A 21847-nucleotide genomic window follows, 5' to 3' on the forward strand; every position below is an offset into this window, starting at 1 on the left:
GTAAGAAATGTTTTTTGCTTTTGTGAATGCAGTCAATTTATTCTGTAGTTGATGCACAGAGCATCTACTTTCTTGATTGTGATCCTCAACTGTACTACTGTGCTCTGTTTTTAGCAATGTAATTTTTCTTCCTCTCTCTTTCTCCACCCCCCCCCCCCCCCATCATCCACTCCGAGGTTTGTTGTCTTCAACTTCCCTTTAATCTCTATTTTGAAGTGCCTTTGTACTTATACTCTCTATATTGCTGTGGTGTGTGTAGGGCGGCTATTTAGGGTTGCACGGTGCAATCTCCACCATCCGCCATAACGGTACGGGGCCACGTTTATGAATAATGGAATTGGATGGGTAATCAAGGTTCCTCAAAATTTGTTGTTGCATGTATACTATAACAAAATCCCAGGGATGAAGATGAGTACAATAGAAATAATGTACTTTATTGGACTAAGCAAAGATGAAATACAAGTAGCAAAAGAAACAGTGGGCTGCCTCACATAAGGCCTTGTTTGTCAAATTCTGATGGTTAATTGAAAGGCAGGTCTTACTGAAGTTTCTTTTTTAAAAAAGCACAGTGAAATGGGGTAGTCAAAATATCAAAGTGTACTTGTGATACCTATAACACATGCTTCCCTCATTTTTTTGATATAAAGCTCGTGGGTATGTGTGCTATCTGTATTTATCGTTCATGGGATGTGGGTGTCGCTGGCAAGGCTAGCATTTATTGCCCATCCCTAATTGCCCTTGAGAAGGTGGTGGTAAGCTGTTGCTTTGAACCGCTGCAGTCTGAGTGGTGAAGGTTCTCCCACAGTGCTTTAGGGAATTCCAGGATTTTGACCCAAAAACGACGAAGGAACGGTGATATATTTCCAAGTCGGGATGGTGTGTGACTTGGAGGGGAACGTGCGTGTGGTGTTGTTCCCATGTGCCTGCTGCCCTTGTCCTTCGAGATGGTAGAGGTCGCGGGTTTGGGAGATGCTGTCGAAGAAGCCTTGGCGAGTTGCTGCAGTGCATCCTGTGGATGGTACACACTGCAGCCACGGTGCATCGGTGGTGAAGGGAGTGAATATTTAGGGTGGTGGATGGGATGCCAATCAAGTGGGATGCTTTGTCCTGGATGGTGTCGAGCTTCTTGAGTGTTGTTGGAGCTACACTCATTCAGGCAAGTGGAGAATATTCCATCACACTCCTGACTTGTGCCTTGTAGATGGTGGAAAGGCTTTGGGGAGTCAGGAGGTGAGTAACTCGCTGCAGAATACCCAGCCTCTGACCTGCTCTTGTAACCACATTATTTATGTGGCTGGTCAATGGTGACCCCTAGGATATTGATGGTGGGGGATTTGGCGATGGCAATGCCATTGAATGTCAGGGGGAGGTGGTTCAACTCTCTTGTTGGAGATGGTCATTGTCTGGCGCAAATGTTACTTTCCACTTATCAGCCCAAGCCTGGATTTTGTCCAGGTCTTGCTGCATGCAAGCATGGACTGCTTCATTATCTGAGGGGTAGCAAGTGGAACTGAATACTATGCAAACATCCCCATTTCTGACTTTATGATGGAGGGAAGGTCATTGATGAAGCAGCTGAAGACACTGCCCTGAGGAACTCTTGCAGCAATGTCCTGGGGCTGAGATGATTGGCCTCCAACAGCCACTACCATCTTCCTTTGTGCTAGGTATGACTCCAGCTACTGGAGAGTTTTCCCCCTGATTCCCATTGACTTCAATTTTACTAGGGCTCCTTGGTGCCACACTCTGTCAAATGCTGCCTTGATGTCGAGGGCAGTCACTCGCACCTCCTATTCTTTGTAGAAATCTGCTCAGTCGAGCTGAGAAGAAACCTGTTGCAAATTTATGGAGCAAATTGTTGTGAATCTATCTTGCAGAGTTTTTATGGTGGGCCAAATCCTTCAGCGATACCACAAATTGATTTTGATGCTGTTAATTTTTGTTTAATTTTTGTTTAATTCCCTCTTTCCTGATTGAGAAGTGCACAGCCTACTCTCGCTCCTCCTTCAATGTTGCTCTTTAATATCCCGCTAGGAGTTACTTGTGTGGGCCCACATTGACCTGGTTATGTGCATGTTGTGTTTTTTTTTCACCTTTTCCTCTTTTGCTTTACTACATTGAGGGGGGAGTGAGTGAGTACTGTGTTAATTTTAGCCTTGAACCTTATTGTGGTGTTTCTTAACTCCTCTGGCACAAATCTCTATGATGGAATAGCTGAATCATTAGCGAGTGCTGAAATTTAAGGTTCTCTTGATTACAAAATTATTGAATATCTTTCTAAATAACAAGTATGCTAGGCTAGGATTAAAAGCAATTATTTCTATGAATCTCAAAATAGGTTAGAGATGCCTTTTGAAAAAGCTTAAATCACCAAGGTGCAGACTTTGCTTTCATTTGTTGCTACATCTTTCTATTCAATCGTTTGCTCTGACAACAGGACTAAGACTCTTTTTGGTCACTTGTTGTAACATCCTGGATTGCTGCTGCATTGTCCTTCATTCCCATGTTAAAGCCACTGTAGACTCCAATAGACGTTTACCTTAAGGCAGCGGCATCCAAGCTTTTGAGTTTGTGGTCAAATAGGTGTGTACCATTGAACATGGGGAGGAGGGGCAGGGGGTGGAGACAACATATAAAGTTTACATCCGTATTGGCATATATTTCAAGTTGTTGACTATTAGCTGATCTTGGTATCAATTTGGGATTTATCCACCAGTGAGACAACACTAAAAATAATTCTTTCTAAAAATTCTAGAGCCTAACAGGATAAACCAGCAAATTAAAAATACAAACACAAATAGGACTGGGCTTCGGGGACTGAATGTGAGAGTTGGGTCTATATTTGGTCCTAGGGCTACAGGCTGGATGCCTATGCCTTAAGAAATTGAATTGGAGTAAGCTAATCAAATAAAAAGTTGCCTTAAAATTCCATCGTTGTGTTCAACTGTTCCAGATGAGCAGATTTGCTGTAGTGATGCAGAAGAAGGGGGTGGGGGGATCTTCATGCAACATGCTCAGTCTGTGTCATCAGTGCCTGTGAGGTTGGGCCATTTAACCTTAGAATGAAAATTCAGTCTACTGGTTTGACTAACTACTCGGCTGTTTTTTGAAGCACTTTGACCATCGCACCATATAACCTAGTGAATGAGTTTGAAAACTGTTAATAATTGAAAAAGAAATAGCAAAAGTTTCACATCAGTTTTTTGTTTATTTCAATGTTCCATCTTATATTATAAAGAGGAAATGAGTATCACTAATTTAGTGGAAAACAGAAGTAGCATCTGCTCACAAAACTTTCTATCATAAAAAGACTGCTACATTCTAAAAACAATGACTTTATTGATGGGTAGTAGGTAGCTCTGATTGACTCTGCACCAGTTTCATAGCTGCAGTTGAGGTGAGTTTGTTCATTCTCAACTGTACCACATAGGGCACCACTGTTGAGATTGTTAGCATTCTAATGATAGGACACAGACTTGTATTCTGGATCCTCCATGTGTTTAGTTTCTAATCTTGCCAGTGCCACTGTGGGGAAGTGTAGAGTAGAGGCTTGCTGCTTCAAGAGGGAGGAAGCAAAAACTGGAGGGATAAGTTAGTTATAATCAGTTGCTATGTCCCGATGTGGATTCCTCACCCTTTCCCTTACTTCAGTTGTAACATCCTTTGGCTGACACAAGAAGAAAGCAACTTAATGTTGTGCCTGCAAGTTATAGATATTGAACCCATAATGCCAGTATACCCAACATTTGAGGGTAAAAATTTTTTTCTCTCTCTCTATTTCAGCAGACAGCACAACCCGGATGATGGACCTGAAAATGTGCCCAATGTTGCCCTCATTTTGCCGATGTCAAGTTCCACCCAAGTATCCTCCCAATCTCATTAGAATATGCCCAAACTTAAAATGGGTGTAACTGGGCATAAATCAGCGTAAACAATCAGAGCCCAAGGAAACACCGAACCCACATCAGTATATTTCTTCATTGAGTCTTAAAATTTGAACTCATTTCACCATCATTCATGCACATTAGGCACAGCATGTTTAAAAGCCTGCAATTGGTTTTCAGTTTTTGATGTGACTTATACTTGTGGCACAAAGATGCATTAAAAGAAACAGAAAATACAGAGCAGGTCTCTGAGAATAAATTTTTTAAAAAGGCTCAAAAAAATTTGCAATTTTAAAAAAAACCCAGAAAATTGAGCTGGTCGCAATGTACCTCCACGAACAAACGTAATCGGAGGATACTTGTATTTGAGAGTCGTTGGCGTGGCCAGTTTTATGGGTGGAGATTCTTTTGGACACAGTGTTTGTAAAAGTGAACGTAAATGATTGAGGCGACTTAGTCGTATTGTAATTACACGGGTAACTCACTTACGCCCAAAATGCCACAATCTTTTAAGCCACATAATTGGTTTGCGCCCAGATTACGGTGTATCTTGGGTGCGAATGCAAAGAAAACTCCAGTCATCTCATCCTATTCTTTACACAGGAATTTGTCACTAATCAATACTTCACTGTGAAACACCTTTTTAACCTTATACAATGTTAGTAGCGCACTGACCTTTAAGAATTATTTGGGGAATGTTTGACCTATTCAAGGAGTTTATATTGTTTCTATGGGAAATCTGTAAGCAATGTACAATCTGAGTTTTCTGATAATTAAGGTTGCCGCCATGTATTCCTGTAGTCTTGTATTCAGGATTGTCTGGCATCCCTCAACTTGGCACAAAATTTCACAAAAAAATTTAAAGATAGAGCAAAGAATCTTTATAAAGGGAACGTTGCCAAAAATGTACGGTTCAGTTAATCTGGTTCATATTCCATACAGTTTCATATCCTAAAATGAAACCAGAATAACTCCTCAAGTAACTGAGGAGTTCAGCAGCAAGACTGTGTCCATTTATTTCAGCTAGTCCCAGCCTAATGTCCACTCTTCAACACTGCTAAAGACCCCGCATTGGCATCCTCAGTCTGTCTGCTTAGGTGCCTGGATTGTTGTGTTCAGTTGCTTGGCTCCGATCTCCCCATGGTTCTCCAGTCCTTAAATTTAATTTAGTACGTTTTGCTTCTTGCTCCAAAATGTGTAAAATTTCACTTTGTGGGGTGGGGGGGAAGGTACAACAGGAAAATATTAGTGTTTCATTGTGGTTGGCAAAATTATGTGGCATATTGAAACTCCAACTCACTGTGCCAAGCATTGGTGGCAGATGGGTTCACATTGGACATCCTCCACAGGGCAAGTTTCTGCTCTCAGCTGTGCCATCAAGAAGACAGATTCATTTCTAAGTCAAGTGTTTTTCTTTAAACCTGGCTGCTGTCTTCTACCTAACGCTCTTCTATGCTGGGAAGACGTCTGGTAATAGGTTTTCTGCCCAATTGCCACCATTCCAGACCAGGGATATTAGTTGTTTCAAAATCTTAAATGGGCATAGAATACTTTTAATTTAGTGTCTCCATTCTCCAGTGGATTATATTCAAAGACCGATGACCTTCAGTCTGAAAGGGGATTTCATTATAAAATTATTTATTCAGAGAATATTGCTTTTTAAAAAAAAAAAAGTTTCTCTAGTAAATTAAAGGGAAACATTACTGATTGGGGGAGTAATTATTATGTATTTCTGTTCAAATAAACAGAAGAGTTGTAACCTATGAAAATTGCTACTTTCATTTATAAAAAAAAATTACATTTAATTTTGGCTGACCAGTAAAATTTTGTAGAAAGCATTTTAAGTCAGCACCAAACATGAATGTAATAAAACTGGGTTCTATTAGTATTGCATAATGTAGTGCACCTTTATCCTAATGCATTGTTTGGGGCATCCTTTAAATGGATGTTGTTTTTTTTTAACTGGTATTTTCTACTGTGGTGACTATATGAATCACATTCATTTCTTTAGATGTGGATGGATTCTACATCACACTCAAGTATCATTCAGTTAGTAAAGGATGCTTCTCCTTGTGGACAGTGGAGACGTTTAAACCTTTTAATGAAAAAGTCATTGGTAAACCACTAATGCTTAAGGACCAGTAACCAGGCAATTTCAGCTAAGGTGGGGAGGGGGAAATCACACTTATAGCTGCCCCCGCCAACCTCCCAGATTGGCAGCTGCACTCGGACATTGGGCACTTAGGTGTCTCTCCAGATTCTCTCCTGAAGTTAAGCACCCCAGTTGCCTGTATTAGCACTATAATTCCCTTGATGAAGGTTGTCCACTTAAAAAATAAGACGGAGGAGCAGCAAGGCCAGCTGGCAGAATCTGTGCTTGGAACATCAGCTGCTCTGCCAGCCCTGACTCGAGGCGAGCCTATGCACCCACTCTTGCCCTGACCCAGTGATACATTCGCCATCCTGATTTTTTTGTCTAAGTAACATCACTGCTGTCACAGTTTCAAAAATTGCAAGATCTGTCATGGTGTGCCAAGCCATTAGTAGTGTTCTTCCCTCCAGCAAATTCTGCTTGCAGAGACAATCCTGAAATAATCACTCATGATATCTTATTTGTTACTTGTATGTGCCTTGGGTGCATTTTTATGCCCCAATCATTTTGCAGCATAATGGTAAACCAGTTCTTAAGGATTCAGTATTTTTGTTGTTTTTCTGCTGGGAAGTCAGCTTCAATAAAACTAACCATGCTAGCAGTCCTGCAGTAGACCAATACCTCTCTGGTACTAAAAGCAGTATTGCCTTAAGTGTTAGATTTCTGGCAGAGGGAATTCAACTAGGGTATTGTCGGCCAATGGTCAAGATACCGGACTCAGCAACCCAGAAGTTATAAGTTACAATCCCACAATGGCAAGTTGTGAAATTTGGTCATTCATAGGGCAACATCAGAAAGTAACCATGCAATCTGCTAGATTGCTCCCAAAAAAAACAAAACACAACCAAAAAAACTAGTTGACTAATGTCCATCAGGGAAGGGAATCTGCCACTCCTATCTGGGTTGGCTTGTGTGTAACTCCAATCCCATATGTAGCTGACTCTTAATTCTCAATAAATGTCTGCCAATAAACTAGCGATGGCCAATAAACATCCCAAGAACAAATAAAATTGAAGTAGCATCTTGAAGGGATTTGTTCTCGTAAGTGTCAGCTGCCTTACAGGAACTTTTCTAACTACTTACTGACCGTAGTAATCCATCTCCAGTCTTCAGTTATAAAAGCCATTTATCCACCCCGCCCTGTCCAATAAATACCATCATCGTCAGAAAATCATCGTGGTGAACAGTGGCCAACTTGAGAAATCAACAGTTGAGCATTTGTGAATCATAAAATGTTACTGTACAGAAACAGCAAAGTAGCCCAGCACAGAATTACATAGAGACAGAAAATGCTGGAAAAGCTCAGCAAGTCAGGCAGCATCTGTGGAGAGAGAAACAGGGTTAACGTTTCAGGTCGAAGACTTTTCGTCAGAACTGGAAGATGTTAAACAGTTAAAGTTTTTAAGCAAGTACAAAGCCAGGGAAAGTGGTGGAGGGAGTGAAGCCCCTCCCCTTTTCCCTGGCTCTACTTGCTCAAAAACTTTAACACCTTCCAGTTCTCGTGTTCATTTTAAAATTTTAACTTCAGCTTCCATTGTGTAATAAGTAGGTTGTACATGTGATTGCCAAGTTCTACGCGATATAGTTTTGTCTTTTACCCTAATAGTATAACTTGGTGTTGTGTTGGCTTCTGTAATCATATTCATTACTTTTGCCAACAAACTCTCCTGTGTGCCTCAATGGGATCTTTGAGTTTTAAGGCTGTAGTTAGCAATTAAGTCAGTAGGAAAATGCACATGACAAATACCAAGGGCATGCATGATTTTATCGAGAGGGCAGGGGGTGGAATTCCTAACAGGAAACCTGGAAGTCCTTCGATTTTAATGTAAGGAAATGTTTTATTTTTTTTTGTACATTTCCCACCCGACAGGCCAGCCTGATTGACGGGAGAAGAGAAAGGAAGAGGTCGTGAACAGGTAAGTGTTAGATGGGGGGGGGGGAGGGAGGAAATCAGTCATCGGGGGAAGGGGGGGCTCGGAGATCGTGGGGGGGATCGGAGAACTTGGGGGTGTCGCTGCAAGTGGGCTTGTTGGGCCTGGGGGAAGCACTCCTGTTCCTCCTGGCCCACAAGCGCTGCTATAAAGGCCATTTTGGGCCTTCTCGCCGCCTTGCGTGGCATGGGAATCCCAGCCCCCAGGGGTTAAAAATAAAAAAAAATCTGTAAAAACGGAGGCCCGCTGCCTCCTTGAAAGCTTTTACTGACCCCGCCTCCCCAGAGCTGGTTAGTTACCCGCCAATGTGAAAACTGGAAGTAGGCAGGATGGGGGTGGGTTTTAGATTTTTAAGATTTTTTTACTGCCCCCTGCTGCCAACCCACCTCCTTTTGCCATTTAAAATCATGCCCCAAATCTTTATATTTTCATGTTATCACTTCAGGAGTGACCATGTATTTTATGGAATTAAGAAATTAGGGTAGGAAACCTCCCCAAGAAAGGAATAAATCTGTATGGTTTCACACAGTATTTCAAAATGACTGCCATATGTTTGATTTTTCTCCAGATGGTGCACATATAGCACCTGTAATCTCATTTTGAAGGCTTGTCTGGAAAGGAACCTACGGGAGGAATTGCAGCATTTCAGTGATGTAATGCATTCAGTTCTGGGCTCCGCACCTCGAGAAGGATATATTACATAAGAACATAAGAAATTGGAGCAGGAGTAGGCCAATCGGCCCCTCGAGCCTGCTCCGCCATTCAATAAGATCATGGCTGATCTGATCCCAACCACAAATCTAAAGAACACAAGAAGTCGGAGCAGGACCCGGCCACACAGCCCCTGGGCCCTCTCCGCCACCCACAGGGCATTGACCGATCCGAACTCAGCTTCATGTCCAATTTCCTGCCCGCTCCCCATAACCCCTAATTCCCTTTACTTCTAGGAAACTGTCTATTTCTGTTTTAAATTTATCTAATGATGTAGCTTCCACAGCTTCCTGGGGCAGCAAATTCCACAGACCTACCACCCTCTGAGTGAAGAAGTTTCTCCTCATCTCAGTTTTGAAAGAGCAGCCCCTTATTCTAAGATTATGCCCCCTATTGACCTTGGAGGAGGTGTAGCGCAGATCCACCAAATGATACCGGGGCTAAAAGGGTTAAATTATGAGGACAGATTGGATAGACTAGGCTTGTATTCCCTTGAAATATAGAAGATTAAGGGGTGATCTAATTGAACTGTTTAAGATGATTAACTGATTTGATAGGGTAGATAGAAACTGGGAGAGTCCAGAACAAGAGGGCATAACCTTAAAATTGGAGCTAGGCCATTCAGGAGTGATGTCAGAAAGCACTTCTTCACACAAAGGTTGGTGGAAATCTGGAACTTTTTTTTTCCCCCCCACCCTGGCTAGGTCAACTAAACATTTCAAAACTGAGATTGATAGATTTTTGTTAGGCAAGGGTATTAAGGGATATGGAACTAAGGTGGGTAGATGGAGTTAAGATACAGATCAGCCATGATCTAATTGAATGGCTGAACAGGCTCGAGGGGCTTGTTCCTATGTTCCTAAATATGCAAGTGTAAGAACAGTATGTATGAAAGTGAAATTTAGTTTTGAGATTATTTCCATTAATAGCATGGCTAAATATTTAACATTATTCTCTTTGATATGAATTTGAAAAATAACTGTGCACCTTAGGGGAGTATCCTACAGTGCAAGTCTGTTTAACCCTGTTTGATTAGAACACTTCATAGGACAGTACGATATGCGTCTTGAATTCCAAGAAGGTTTTTTGTCAATTTATGGTGTACTGTCTCTTGAAGAAAATGAATTTCCTTTTAATGTCAAAGCAGATACAAGCAGGTTGTTTTCAGGGTCTTATAAGATCACAAAAGGATTTGATTTAACCTCTGAATAGTATTGGTGGGGAGATTTGGTTATGTAATTCACATTTTTGTGATTTTACTATACCGCCATGGTAGGGGGGGGGGGGGGGCGGCGGCGGCGGAATGTTAGTGTTCATTTCATAGTTGTAAACAATTTTACAACACCAAGTTATAGTCCAGCAATTTTATTTTAAATTCACAAGCTTTCGGAGGCTTCCTCCTTCCTCAGGTGAACGAAATGAAGGAAGGAGGAAGGAGGAAGCCTGAGGAAGGAGGAAGCCTCCGATAGCTTGTGAATTTAAAATAAAATTGCTGGACTATAACTTGGTGTTGTAAAATTGTTTACAATTGTCAACCCCAGTCCATCACCGGCATCTCCACTTCATTTCATAGGACAGCAGAACTGGGAGTTACAGATTATAATTCAGATTGGGATGTCTGAATCAGTGTGCTGGAGACAATGAGAGATAATTTAGCATCCTAATGATTGTGCACACTGTGCTGCTGTGATAACTCTCTTCATTTCAACTCAGCAGGATGCATTGCCATGTTAAGCTGGTGGTTTCTGCTTTTGGGTGGAGAGCAGTCAGGGTTGACTAACAGCTGACATCTGGAGTCTGGCTGGGAGAGGAAGAAAAAACAGATCCCAGGGAGAGCAGATTGTGCCCTGGGCTGAAGGCTAGAATTTTTAGAAATTCATTCTCTGGATATGAGCATCGCTGGCAAGACCAGCATTTATTGTCCATCCCTAGTTACCCTGAGAATGTGATGGTGGCAGATCACTTTGTTGAACCGCTGCATTCCTTGCGGTGAAGTTGCTCCCACAATGCAGTTGGGTAGGGAGTTCCAGGATTTTGACCCAGTGATGATGAAGGAACATCATTATACAGAATGCAGAGGAATTATTCTGTTTTAAGTCAAGTAAGATGACCCAATAATGTGGGGCAGCGTAGCATGTTCATTATTTAGTAGAATTACACGAAAACCAGTTTTACTGAAACAAGAGCACCCCCGATCATCCTGTTGCTTTGCGTGCTCTCGGGCTGTGACGTAAAGTAGCTTAATGATGCATATCCAATCTTGTCTCTCCAACTGTTTGTTCGGAGAGATTGAAGAAGCACACGTATGAAAGACACAAATATCCAGACCCGATAATAAGGGGATGCTATTGGTATGCCCCTGGGTTACACTATTGTACAAGTAGATATAGGGCAGTTTGAGTCAGCTCCCGTAAAAATAAGACGCTCGGCCTGCTTATGGGAGCAACCGACAGCACTGAACCGGACGAGGTATTTACAGCAGACCTGAACAACAACGTTCATTAGAGCTAAGTTGTTCTCCCCTCTCTGCCCCACCTCCACTCAGTTTAATGCCACAACAAGCTGAAGATATAAACTGCAGGGTCTTTGGTGAAATACTGTATTGTTTGAGTTAGCACTGCTTTGTGATGGATATTGTATAGACATTGTTAACCTGCATTCTATGTCATTTCAAGTCCCGACAGTGTAGTTTGGATAGCTGATAAATGGAGCATAGACTCTTGCATTTTCTGAAGCCAATACTTATTTGTTGTTGGCTAACAATGCTACTGAGGGATAGGACAAAGCAGTGCCGCAGGGCTCATGGCAGTTCCACAATTTCAGATGCTCTGCTGTTGTATGTAGCAGCTCGATTAACTTTTTTTTTCCCCCCAGTTGCCTTTCTTGCTCTCCCACATTATTCCCCACCAAGTGTAGCAAGATGTCCTTCTAGATTTCTGATGGGGGTATTGCTCTAACAGGCCTTGTGGGCCATGGAACAGTGACTTAGGACAACTCCCACCTCTCTTTTTCTCCCTCCTCTTTTTTTTCTTCTCCCGACCCCAGAGTCTGCTTGTCACCGTCCTCAGTTAGACTGGTCAGGAGACTGGTGTGAACCCACTTCTGCATGTTGGTATACAGCATGGTTTATCACCTGTCCTCATTTGGCTGATGGATTGGTGTGTGGGGTGCAGCACTGGCAATTTAACCTACTAAACTACTGAAGAGTCTTTGATCCATGTGCAGTATTGTGATAAAGTACAATCGCTACCAAATGTCACTAGCTCATCTAGGAATCTGTGATTAGTGTGTAACTAAGACTATACTGTGCATTGTTTTTTTTCTCCCCAGACAGTACAGATTTGACTATAATTTGTAGAAAATGTAGTTGTTTAAGTTTAAGTGACACTATATAGTAAACCCAGTTTATAAAAAGTGAATTTTGAGATTTTGGAAGAGCTTGGAGTTAAACCAGTCACTAGTCTTGCAGGCAGGCTTACAATATCTTAATTATTTGTGACAGCTTGTAGAAAAGACATCATCTGACCTGGCAGTGCCGCAGTCTAAACTATATTCCATACTCCATGTTTTATTTTGACTAAAGTTGATTTTTATTAGATGTTTGCATTAATGAAATCAGGAATAAGTATTGCACACCCTTCAATAATTAAGAACTTGTTTATAGTTTATAATTTCTAATGCTCTATTTACAATTGTTTTTAAAACCTACCCATGTGGGAACCAATTTAACTATCTTTAGGAAGATTATTTTGCAATTTTTGTGTTTGTAAAAGATCACCTGATTTGTAGTGAAGGACAATGCTTAAGTAACCTTTTCAACACAAAAATCTACAGTACCGTACAGTGTAACCTGCTGGCTGGGGTGGTGCTTTGTCTTCCTGCCTCCCATACCATGGGCTGGACTCTATCCTACACGCACAGATTGAAAATGTTTCTGCAATTAGGAAACTTGTTCTGGGAGACATTCAGAATGTATGTGTTCTCATTAAGTAGGCTCAGATTGATTGACTCACAGCTTGCTGAGTTGAACGATCTTTAGCCCAGAACTGAAGGTTGTACACAGTCAGCTCATTCCCCCTCCCCACTTCTCTCCTGGAGGCACTGACTCACGCTGGTACCTCACCCAGTTGGCCATTCTTTATATGTGAGCCTAGATTAATGTTGGCAGGAAATTCAATCACGCGGACATCACAGCTGAACCTGATCCTGCCTTTATCCCTTCCTTCGTCGCTTCTATACATGGAGAAGTAGTCACTGCAGTGACCAGCCTGGCTCCCCCCGTCACCCCCTTCCCTCCCAAAACCCTTGAAGACAGTGAGGCTAAGTGTAGTGCTTCTCCTCGTTGCCCTATGTGAGATGATCAACTTTGCACCTTCCATTGATCACACATGAGACTTTGTGATCTGTATGGCTCTGTACCACACAAATATCTTGCTTTGAGGCAATCCAGGGAACTCTACCCTTTACTCCCTAAGGATATTGTAGGCTAGGTTTATCCTATGATATTCAATATCTTTGAGAATGGATGGGATCAAGTGATCATTTATATTGTTGGATTTAATATTGTCAGAAGGTTGTGGGTTTAAGCCCCACACCAGGATCTGAGCATAGAATTTAAGCAAGCAGCTGGAGCAATCCTGCTCAGTAATTTTATGCGTCCTGGACCTGTTGATGGCAGAATTGGCCGTACCTAGGAGCAGATCTGCGAGGAGTCCTCTGATTTTCTTGCCCTACCCACAACGTGACCAAAGGTAAACTGGAAAATCTAAAACAAAAATTTTAAAACAACATAGAAGGATTTAAATTGGCAGAGGTTCTGAAAGCATCCAGTCTGTGTGAGACGGTTTCTAATGAGGCAATTCAGGTTCTTGGGTGCGTCTGGAGATCATTAGACTACAAGTCAAGAGAACACAAGACAACTTTCTGAATCCTACTGGTCTTCAAGGCAGTTAATTTTAGAATTCTGCTGCAAACTGTATCAACTTTACATTATAGAAGAGAGGAGGGGAAGAAGATTGACCTTCTATAACACATCTGACGTGTTATGCCTGACCAGTATAATTGGATATAATAAAAACAAAATGCTGGAAATACTCCAGTCAGGCAGCATCTGTGGAGAAAGAAACAGTTAATGTTTCTTCATTAGAAGGGTCATCGACCTGAAACGTTAACTTTTTTTCTCCATGGATGCTGCCTGACTTGCTGAGTATTTCCAGCATTTTATGTTTTTGTTTCTGTTTTTATTTCAGATTTCCAGCATCCGCAGTATCTTGCTTTTGATTAACTGGGTATAATAATGGCCCAGATATTTCTGGATTGGGGCACCTCGTGGCGTGCCCAGTTAGTTAGACTTTTCCTCTCGCCCTTCAGCTCAAAAATATTTTGCCCTGTAAGTTGCTGGAAGTGCGAGCTGATAACAGCGTGGCGAGGGCAATGGGGCATCTGGGACCTTCGTGAATGATGGGACAAACAGTTTATCTCCTTAACCAATGAGGTTTAAGGATTGAGAAAAAACGGAGGCATGACGATTTCGCGAGGCTGACGGCGGAGCGACTCAAATCATCCAGCAACTTGTGGCAATTTGCAATTCACAGGGTATCTTCCTCACCACAAGTTGCTGAACGATTTACACATTAACGGCGAGCGCCATTAAACTCGCCACTATTTTAGCAGCAAAATCTGGACCAATGTGTCCTTCAATATTTTTGTCATTCTCCATGGTATATATTTGTAATGTTTGTTTCACCCTTGCCTTTTAGTTTGAATACTTTTACAGTTTGGGTTTTAAAAAGCCGTAGATTCAGCACCATTTCCCCATGCCTCAGCAGCAGGCAGATGCAGGCTTGTGCTTCAGGACAAGGTTCTGCTCAACACTGAAATCTATCAACAGATGATGGTCTCTAGCACAATTCACACCAGTGCTGCTCATATTCTGCTCACTGTAAGGCTGGGTTTTAGTCTTATTGCACTTGATACCCCTAGCTTCCACTTGGAAAGTTTTGGATATGCACAATATTATCTTTATCAAATCTGAAGTTTAATTTTAAAAACTAGGTTAAAGAATTGAATAGGTTGTAAATTGTGATTAATGACTGTTAAGTGTTAGTCCTCCATGGTAATTGTTACAGTTCAGGTATTTCCAACACTGCTTCTTGTACAAATGGGCCATTTTCATAAGCGGGTATTGTCCCTTTTAATCTAAAACCTGCATCTTTTACTTACTGCCATTGTGAGTTAGCATCGCTGAGGGCTAATTACCTATTTAGCAATAAAATTGTGTACTGGCACTTTTTGTAGGATTCCCATTACACCGCCTGTCAATTCAAGGTGGGAGATATAAAACACTAGACTTGCTTTTTGTACAAATCATTCGTGGAAGTAAAATATGGACACAGTACAGCAAAAGTAATATAATGTTACAATACATGTAACTAAATTGACTGCTTTCTTAATTTTAGATTGGCTGACTCCATATATTGGGTTTACAAAAAATGTTCTCAACCAGCAAAACTGGTTGGCTGAATTTACAGGCTGACCTTTGGTGGTTATGAGGAACTATAACCGACCTTATTAACAACTTTACATACCATACTGCAGATGGACAAAAAAGCTGTAGATGATTAAGTGAAACTTTCTGCTGTTCACAGGCTGTGCAAGTCCCACCAATGTTTAGCCCTTATTCAGTATTCTGCTGTGCACTTTGTTCATTATTTGGTCATGATGCAAAGAGCACTGAAACCAGGTGAGTGCTGTACAAGATTTACATAATCTGCAGTTAAGATAATTTTGAGATGTATGCAGCAAGAACATGCTGACTAATACAGAATTGACCAATAAGGCTGGAATTGATGTTACAATCTGTGAAGGAGACTTATGTTCTTATAGAAGATGTACATGTCAAGTCTAGCAAAAGTGTCAAATGGACAAATTTATTAAGACTTGGTCAAATGGAAAGATTGGCAGTAATACTATTAAATACTTAATGTCACCTTAAGCTAGGGTCCCAATGACATCCTCAGCTATAAATATGCCTTAGCCACCACACTGCTAAGCCTTCTATTTCTACTGCAACCTTCAGACACTTTCCCCAGAGCTCAAAATATTGAACCAGAATCAGGAAAGATGAAATCAGTGATATTTGGGTTCAATGCAATTTGGGGGAAAATATAGGTGTTGAATTCTATTTCTGGGAATCTAAATGCTATTGACTGGAAAAGTTAAGTGTATTGTGGCTAGCTGTCATGTACGGCTGTGTCCTCTGAGGTAAAGATGTGGCCTATGCTGAACAAAGAGACCAGCTTGTGTTGGGCTGAGAATTCCCAAGAGCTTTAGTTATTTTTCATGTAAATTTCCCCAAACGTTAAAAAATGAGTGATTCTGAAGAATGCTTAGAGTGGAGTATCTATATACTTTTTTAAAATAATATAAATAGGATTGTATTTCATGTTTTTCTGTACGCTTTTGTGAGATGGAGGAAAGAAACAAATGTAATTTTGTGAAAATTAGCTACAGATTGCCATCATGACTTGACATAGAAAAAGTGATCACTCTACAAACGGATATGTTGGATGGGATTTTCCCTGTCAGAAGCAGGGATGTGGCTATAGATTGTAGGATTATTAAATGACTTGGTGGTAACAGCACAGCTACAGTACTGCCAGGCTTGCTATTTTCATGCCTCTTAAGCATTGATTGGGGGAGCTATATCGGGCTTCTGATTAAAATTTCTTGGCAGTCAGCCAGTGAATGGATGGATGAGCCAATGAATTTTCTCATGCTCTTTAACTGATGGTGGGGATAAAGTCAGATAAAACCTGGTACTGCTGGCATTCATAGGTATTGCTTGCATTCCGAGGTACCCGAGCAGTTGCATGGTAACGATTGTTGTGATTGAAAATGATTCTCCTGCCCTCCCTTCATCCACGGGGGGTGGGAAGAAGAGAGAGAACATATTGCAATGCTGCACACTACTGTTCTCTGGTTACAGCTGAAGAAAATATCAAACACAGCAAATACAACTTGCTTCAGAATTTTTAACATTCATCTGCATCGCAAAAATATTGTGTAGCAGTGAATTTGCCGCCAAGCAACAAACAGTAAATCTGTAACCCCATTGGATAATTCTGGGTTTTTTTAAAACATTGTGGTTAAACTCCCTTTATTGCCATGTTCAATATATCTTCAGATTGAAATTGCTGCTGAATGTGTTGTTTTTTCGGCAGGAGAAGAGAAACAACTCTAGATTGGCAGGGAATGTAACTTGAAAGGATTTTTTTTGTTGATCCCTTTCGCTTCCTCTTTTTTTCTCTGCTGATCTCTATACATAAATGGCTGATGGAGCCAACTGTAAATGTGCTACTCCATCTACCACAATATCACCAGCAGCCACCAACCAATACACTCCATGTAGTACTGCATTACCAAAGGGTCAATCATAGATTGAGATTTAAATGTCAATTCCAAGTACAGTTCAAATTTAGGCTGGGCACTTGGAAAGGGGAGGTAGATGGTTGATCTTTTGACCATGGGCAATTGAGAATCCCGTAAGACTTTCTAATGAGTACAAGCTACATGCTCATAAGCAATTGAGGTAGTCAAAATTTGGAATGTCTGTTTTCAAGCTTTTTTCCTTCATGCAAATATTGGGTAGTTGATTAATTGGTTACACTTGAAATAGTTTAGCAGTTTTGTGGTGTACGCCAATGGAAAGAATATTTTGTTCGAATCATAGAATGATGCAGCATGGAACGAGGCCATTCGGCCTATCGTGCCTGTGCCGGCTCTTTGAAAGAGCCATCCAATTAGTCTCATTCCCCTGACCTTTCTGCATAGCCCTGTAATTTTTCTCCCTTTTCAAGTATTTATCCAATTCTATTTTGAAAGTTATTATTGAATCCGCTTCCACCACCCTTTCAGGCAGCGCATTCCAGATCATAACAATTTGCTGCATTAAAAAAATTCTCCTCATCTCTCCTATGGTTCTTTTACAAATTCTGTGTTAATTAAATCTGTGCCTCTGGTTAATGACCTTTCTGCCACTACTTATCCCCAAGTGATTTGAATTGGATATTGTTTCTTTTGCATATGCCTTCCAATCTTTCAGTTGGAGGACTGAGAAACTTTAGTGAGACAGCCAGATACGATTCGTAAAGCTGGTGAATGTACAGTCATGTAATCAAATTGCAGCTTGAATCAACTAACTACAGAACTCTTCTTGAGTACAAGAAAATTAACAATATATAAAAATGCCACAATATCGCTATTAGTGGGTTTTCCTGGTCTACCTCCTGATTTTGACAGGCTGCAGACTTGAGATGAGCACGTTTCTCCTCGATAGGCCAGAACTAGCTGGTTGCTCATGTGAGCCTTTGTCCTTTTAATCTGTATTCCCAGCCAGTGGAAGGGTATTCCCTATGACTGGATTGGATAAGGGCCGTTATTGGGCGTAGGTAGTGTGAAGCGCTATTATCCCGCGCCTAATGACCACTGCGCAGGCAGGACGCAAGTTTTGGCTGGCCCGAGGACTCACCTGCAATCAGCATTCCATTCCAGGACTTGCAAGTGGAATCAATGCAATTCGCACTTTCCACCACCAGGGGTGGCTCAACCTCAAAGGGAGGATGTCGCTTAGAAATCTCTTAAAGGTAGCTTTTTTTTTGTTCATTCATGGGATGTGGGCGTTGCTGGCAAGGCCAGCATTTATTGCCCATCCCTAATTGCCCTTGAGAAGGTGGTGGTGAGCCGCCTTCTTGAACTGCTGCAGTCCGTGTGGTGAAGGTTCTCCCACAGTGCTGTTAGGAAGGGAGTTCCAGGATTTTGACTCGGCAGCGATGAAGGAACGGCGATATATTTCCAAGCCGGGATGGTGTGTGACTTGGAGGAGAACGTGCAGGTGGTGTTGTACCCATGTGCCTGCTGCCCTTGTCCTTCTAGGTGGTAGAGGTCGCGGGTTTGGGAGGTGCTGTCGAAGAAGCCTTGGCAAGTTGCTGCAGTGCATCCTATAGATGGTACACACTGCAGCCACGATGCGCAGGTGGAGAAGGGAGTGAATGTTTAGGGTGGTGGATGGGGTTTCAGTCAAATGGGCTGCTTTGTCCTGGATGGTGTCGAGCTTCTTGAGTGTTGTTGGAGCTGCACTCATCCAGGCAAGTGGAGAGTATTCCATCACACTCCTGACTTGTGCCTTGTAGATGGTGGAAAGGCTTTGGGGAGTCAGGAGGTGAGTCACTCGCCGCAGAATACCCAGCCTCTGACCTGCTCTTATAGCCACAGTATTTATGTGGCTGGTCCAGTTAAGTTTCTGGTCAATGGTGACCCCCAGGATGTTGATGGTGGGGGATTCGGCGATGGTAATGCCGTTGAATGTCATGGGGAGGTGGTTAGACACTCTTGTTGGAGATGGTCACTGTCTGGCGCGAATGTTACTTGCCACTTATCAGCCCAAGCCTGGATGTTGTCCAGGTCTTGCTGCGTGCTGGCACGGACTGCTTCATTATCTGAGTGGTTGCGAATGGACCTGAACACCGTGCAATCATCAGCGAACATCCCCATTTCTGACCTTATGATGGAGGGAAGGTCATTGATGAAGCAGCTGAAGATGTTTGGGCCTAGGAAACCACCCTGAGGAACTCCTGCAGCAATGTCCTGGGGCTGAGATGATTGGCCTCCAACAACCGCTACCATCTTCCTTTGTAGCTGTGAACAGCTAGTACCTGTTATTTGCTGAAAATAACAGTCTACTGTCTGCACGGAGTCTGAACGGAGATCAGACATCGCACACATAAAACACAGATGCTGGTCCCATCCCTCTGTTCGCACACTGATGAGTTATGTTAAAACATTGAATAAAGGTTACGCACTACTGAATCCCACATCCTCCAATCTGCACGCCAGACCTTATCAATCTGCCGATCTGAGTTGGTACCAGGTCTGCGAGAGTGCGTGCACCAAGGTTCTCTGCTGATGCACTAGAGGCCTTGGTGCAAGAGGTGGACAGAAGGAGGGACATCCTATATCCGCAGGGGCGGGGGGGACAAGAGGCCCTCCGGACATATATCCAAAAAGTAGTGGGAGGCGACAGGGGACGAAGTCAATGCCAGGTGCACAGCATCGTGAACATGGATGCAGTGCAGGAAGAAGTTCAGTGCTTTGACATGAGTGGTCAAGGTGAGTGAGGTCAACGGTCAAGTAGTGTCTCCTACCAACTGCACCACGCACTACACCCCCCATCACCCATATACCAACAAACTCACTATTTCCATCAGTACTCAACTCTTCCAACCAGATGCTGCTTCTCACCCTTACAGGTTACCACTGTTTCAAGCCGCCCACCCACAACTCACAGGCCACACACACAGGTAGCTAGTCAACCATGACTGGCACATCACCCAGACACATGTCCCACTTTCTTGCAAGAGAATGTGGTGCATATCAGGAGGGAGCAAGAGGCAGTGGCATTTAGCCCTTCAAGCCTGTTCCACCATTCAATGAGATCATGGTGGACCTGTGACCTAACTCCATACACCTGCCTCAGCCCCATATCCTTTAAAACCCTTGATTCACAGAAATCTATCAATCTCAGATTTAACATTCACAAGTGAGTTAGCATCAACTGCCATCTGCAGAAGTGCTTTCCAAAAGTCTCCCACTCTTTGCGTGTAGAAGCATTTCCTAACTTCATTCCTGCGCATCCTGCCTCTTAATGTTAGGCTATGCCCGCGTCCTTGTATCGACATCTAGGAGACCTCCAAAAACAGTTACAAATGTCTCGGCAGCCGGAAGCAATAATCCAGCAATTAACCTGTAAATCCGGCATGGTCCCTTTTAAATAGCGCTGGTGGGGGGTTCTCCAGGCACTCTAAGACATGGTCAGGGTTATGACTGTGCGTTGAGTTGAGCGTTAGACACCATTTTGGGACTTATCACTTCAAATCAGCGCTGCATACAGATTTGAAGTTATTTTCTCCCTACTTTACATGATTCCAGCTCATCATCTGCGCCTGCGCTAACCCCTATACCAAGTTGGCGTCCGGTGCACGTCATGCTGGAAACATGCGTGCGCATCTAAGACGCCATCTTGGATGTCAGAGAGGCCGTGTAGTGCCGAAATAACGGGCGCTACACGGCCCAATTTCACACCCAGAACCGCTCCTCCTCCCTTCGGGGTACAGGTTTAAAGAAAACATCTGCTGGTCTCAAAACTAATAGGGACCAGCCTGGATTAAGACAGTTGACCCTCATTGTCTCAGTTTGAAGTAGATGGTGAGCTGCAACATTTTACAAACTAGCTCATTATCTTTAACATACAACTTCACAACTGTAGCCTGTGGTATTTTTGTTTTTAAAAAACCTATGTGAACTCTGTTTTAAAACATGACATTTAAACCTAATTTATTCCAAAATCCTTCCCTTGAGGAAGAAATAGATGAAAATATGTGGTGCATCTTTGATTCGTCTTGTCTGGCACATACTGCACCTTTTTAATAGAATCTGTTTATTTGATAGCTTTGTAGTGTTAAGTGAGGAGGATCTTTTTATTTGTATAAATGAATGTACTTGCTCGAGCCAAAGTCATTCTTGTGTTTAGGATAATGAGCTGGACCAGTGCCAAAAAATTCCAGCAAGGTCTATCTCCGTAGAGCCAATTTATTCTGTCTTGGCATTATCCTTTTTTTAAAAAATTGATTTCCTAATTGCTGCCTTTTTTTTCTCATTTCTTCCCAATCCCTTTCCTCCATGAATTTAATCAATATTTCTCCATCACTTTTTCTGTATTTTGATCCTTTATTTACTGGGCCTGTGTTCTTCAGGCTCTTTGTTTTTGACGTGCCTATGGTTTATTGGCACCATCTGTATCAACAGGCCCTGAATCAGTTTGACGGCACAGAAGAATTTTGTTTTTAGGATTATAATGCCACAACAGCTGCATTTCTTAGTTTTTCAACTGATAATATGATTTGAACCACCAAAAGCCACAGCAAAAAGAGGGACTTGTTTCAAAGAACTTCATATACAATTAATTATTTTGAAATGAAACAACTAGTGTACATAACGTGGCAGCCATTTTATGCAGAGTGATGAGATATATTAGAAGATGATCTGTTCAGTGCTATTGATTGAGAGGGAAACACTGGCTGGGATACTGGGTTAATTCCATGCCATGGGATGAT

At 42.2% G+C, this 21847-nt stretch overlaps 1 protein-coding gene across 6 annotated transcripts in view; it reads left to right on the plus strand.

Annotated features, from left to right (window-relative positions):
• Window positions 1-21847, plus strand: part of pacsin1b (protein kinase C and casein kinase substrate in neurons 1b) — a 261076-nt gene that overhangs the window by 101890 nt on the left and 137339 nt on the right. The window contains exon 2 of one of the 6 annotated variants that reach the window (XM_068007333.1): window positions 7907-7952. The exons of the other annotated variants lie outside the window; for them this stretch is intronic. The gene's annotated coding sequence lies outside the window, so the exon portion shown is untranslated. The remainder of the gene's footprint in view (window positions 1-7906; window positions 7953-21847) is intronic. 6 annotated transcript variants of the gene reach the window in all.

Source organism: Heptranchias perlo, chromosome 27, assembly GCF_035084215.1.
Source record: "Heptranchias perlo isolate sHepPer1 chromosome 27, sHepPer1.hap1, whole genome shotgun sequence".
Classification (NCBI taxonomy): domain Eukaryota; kingdom Metazoa; phylum Chordata; class Chondrichthyes; order Hexanchiformes; family Hexanchidae; genus Heptranchias; species Heptranchias perlo.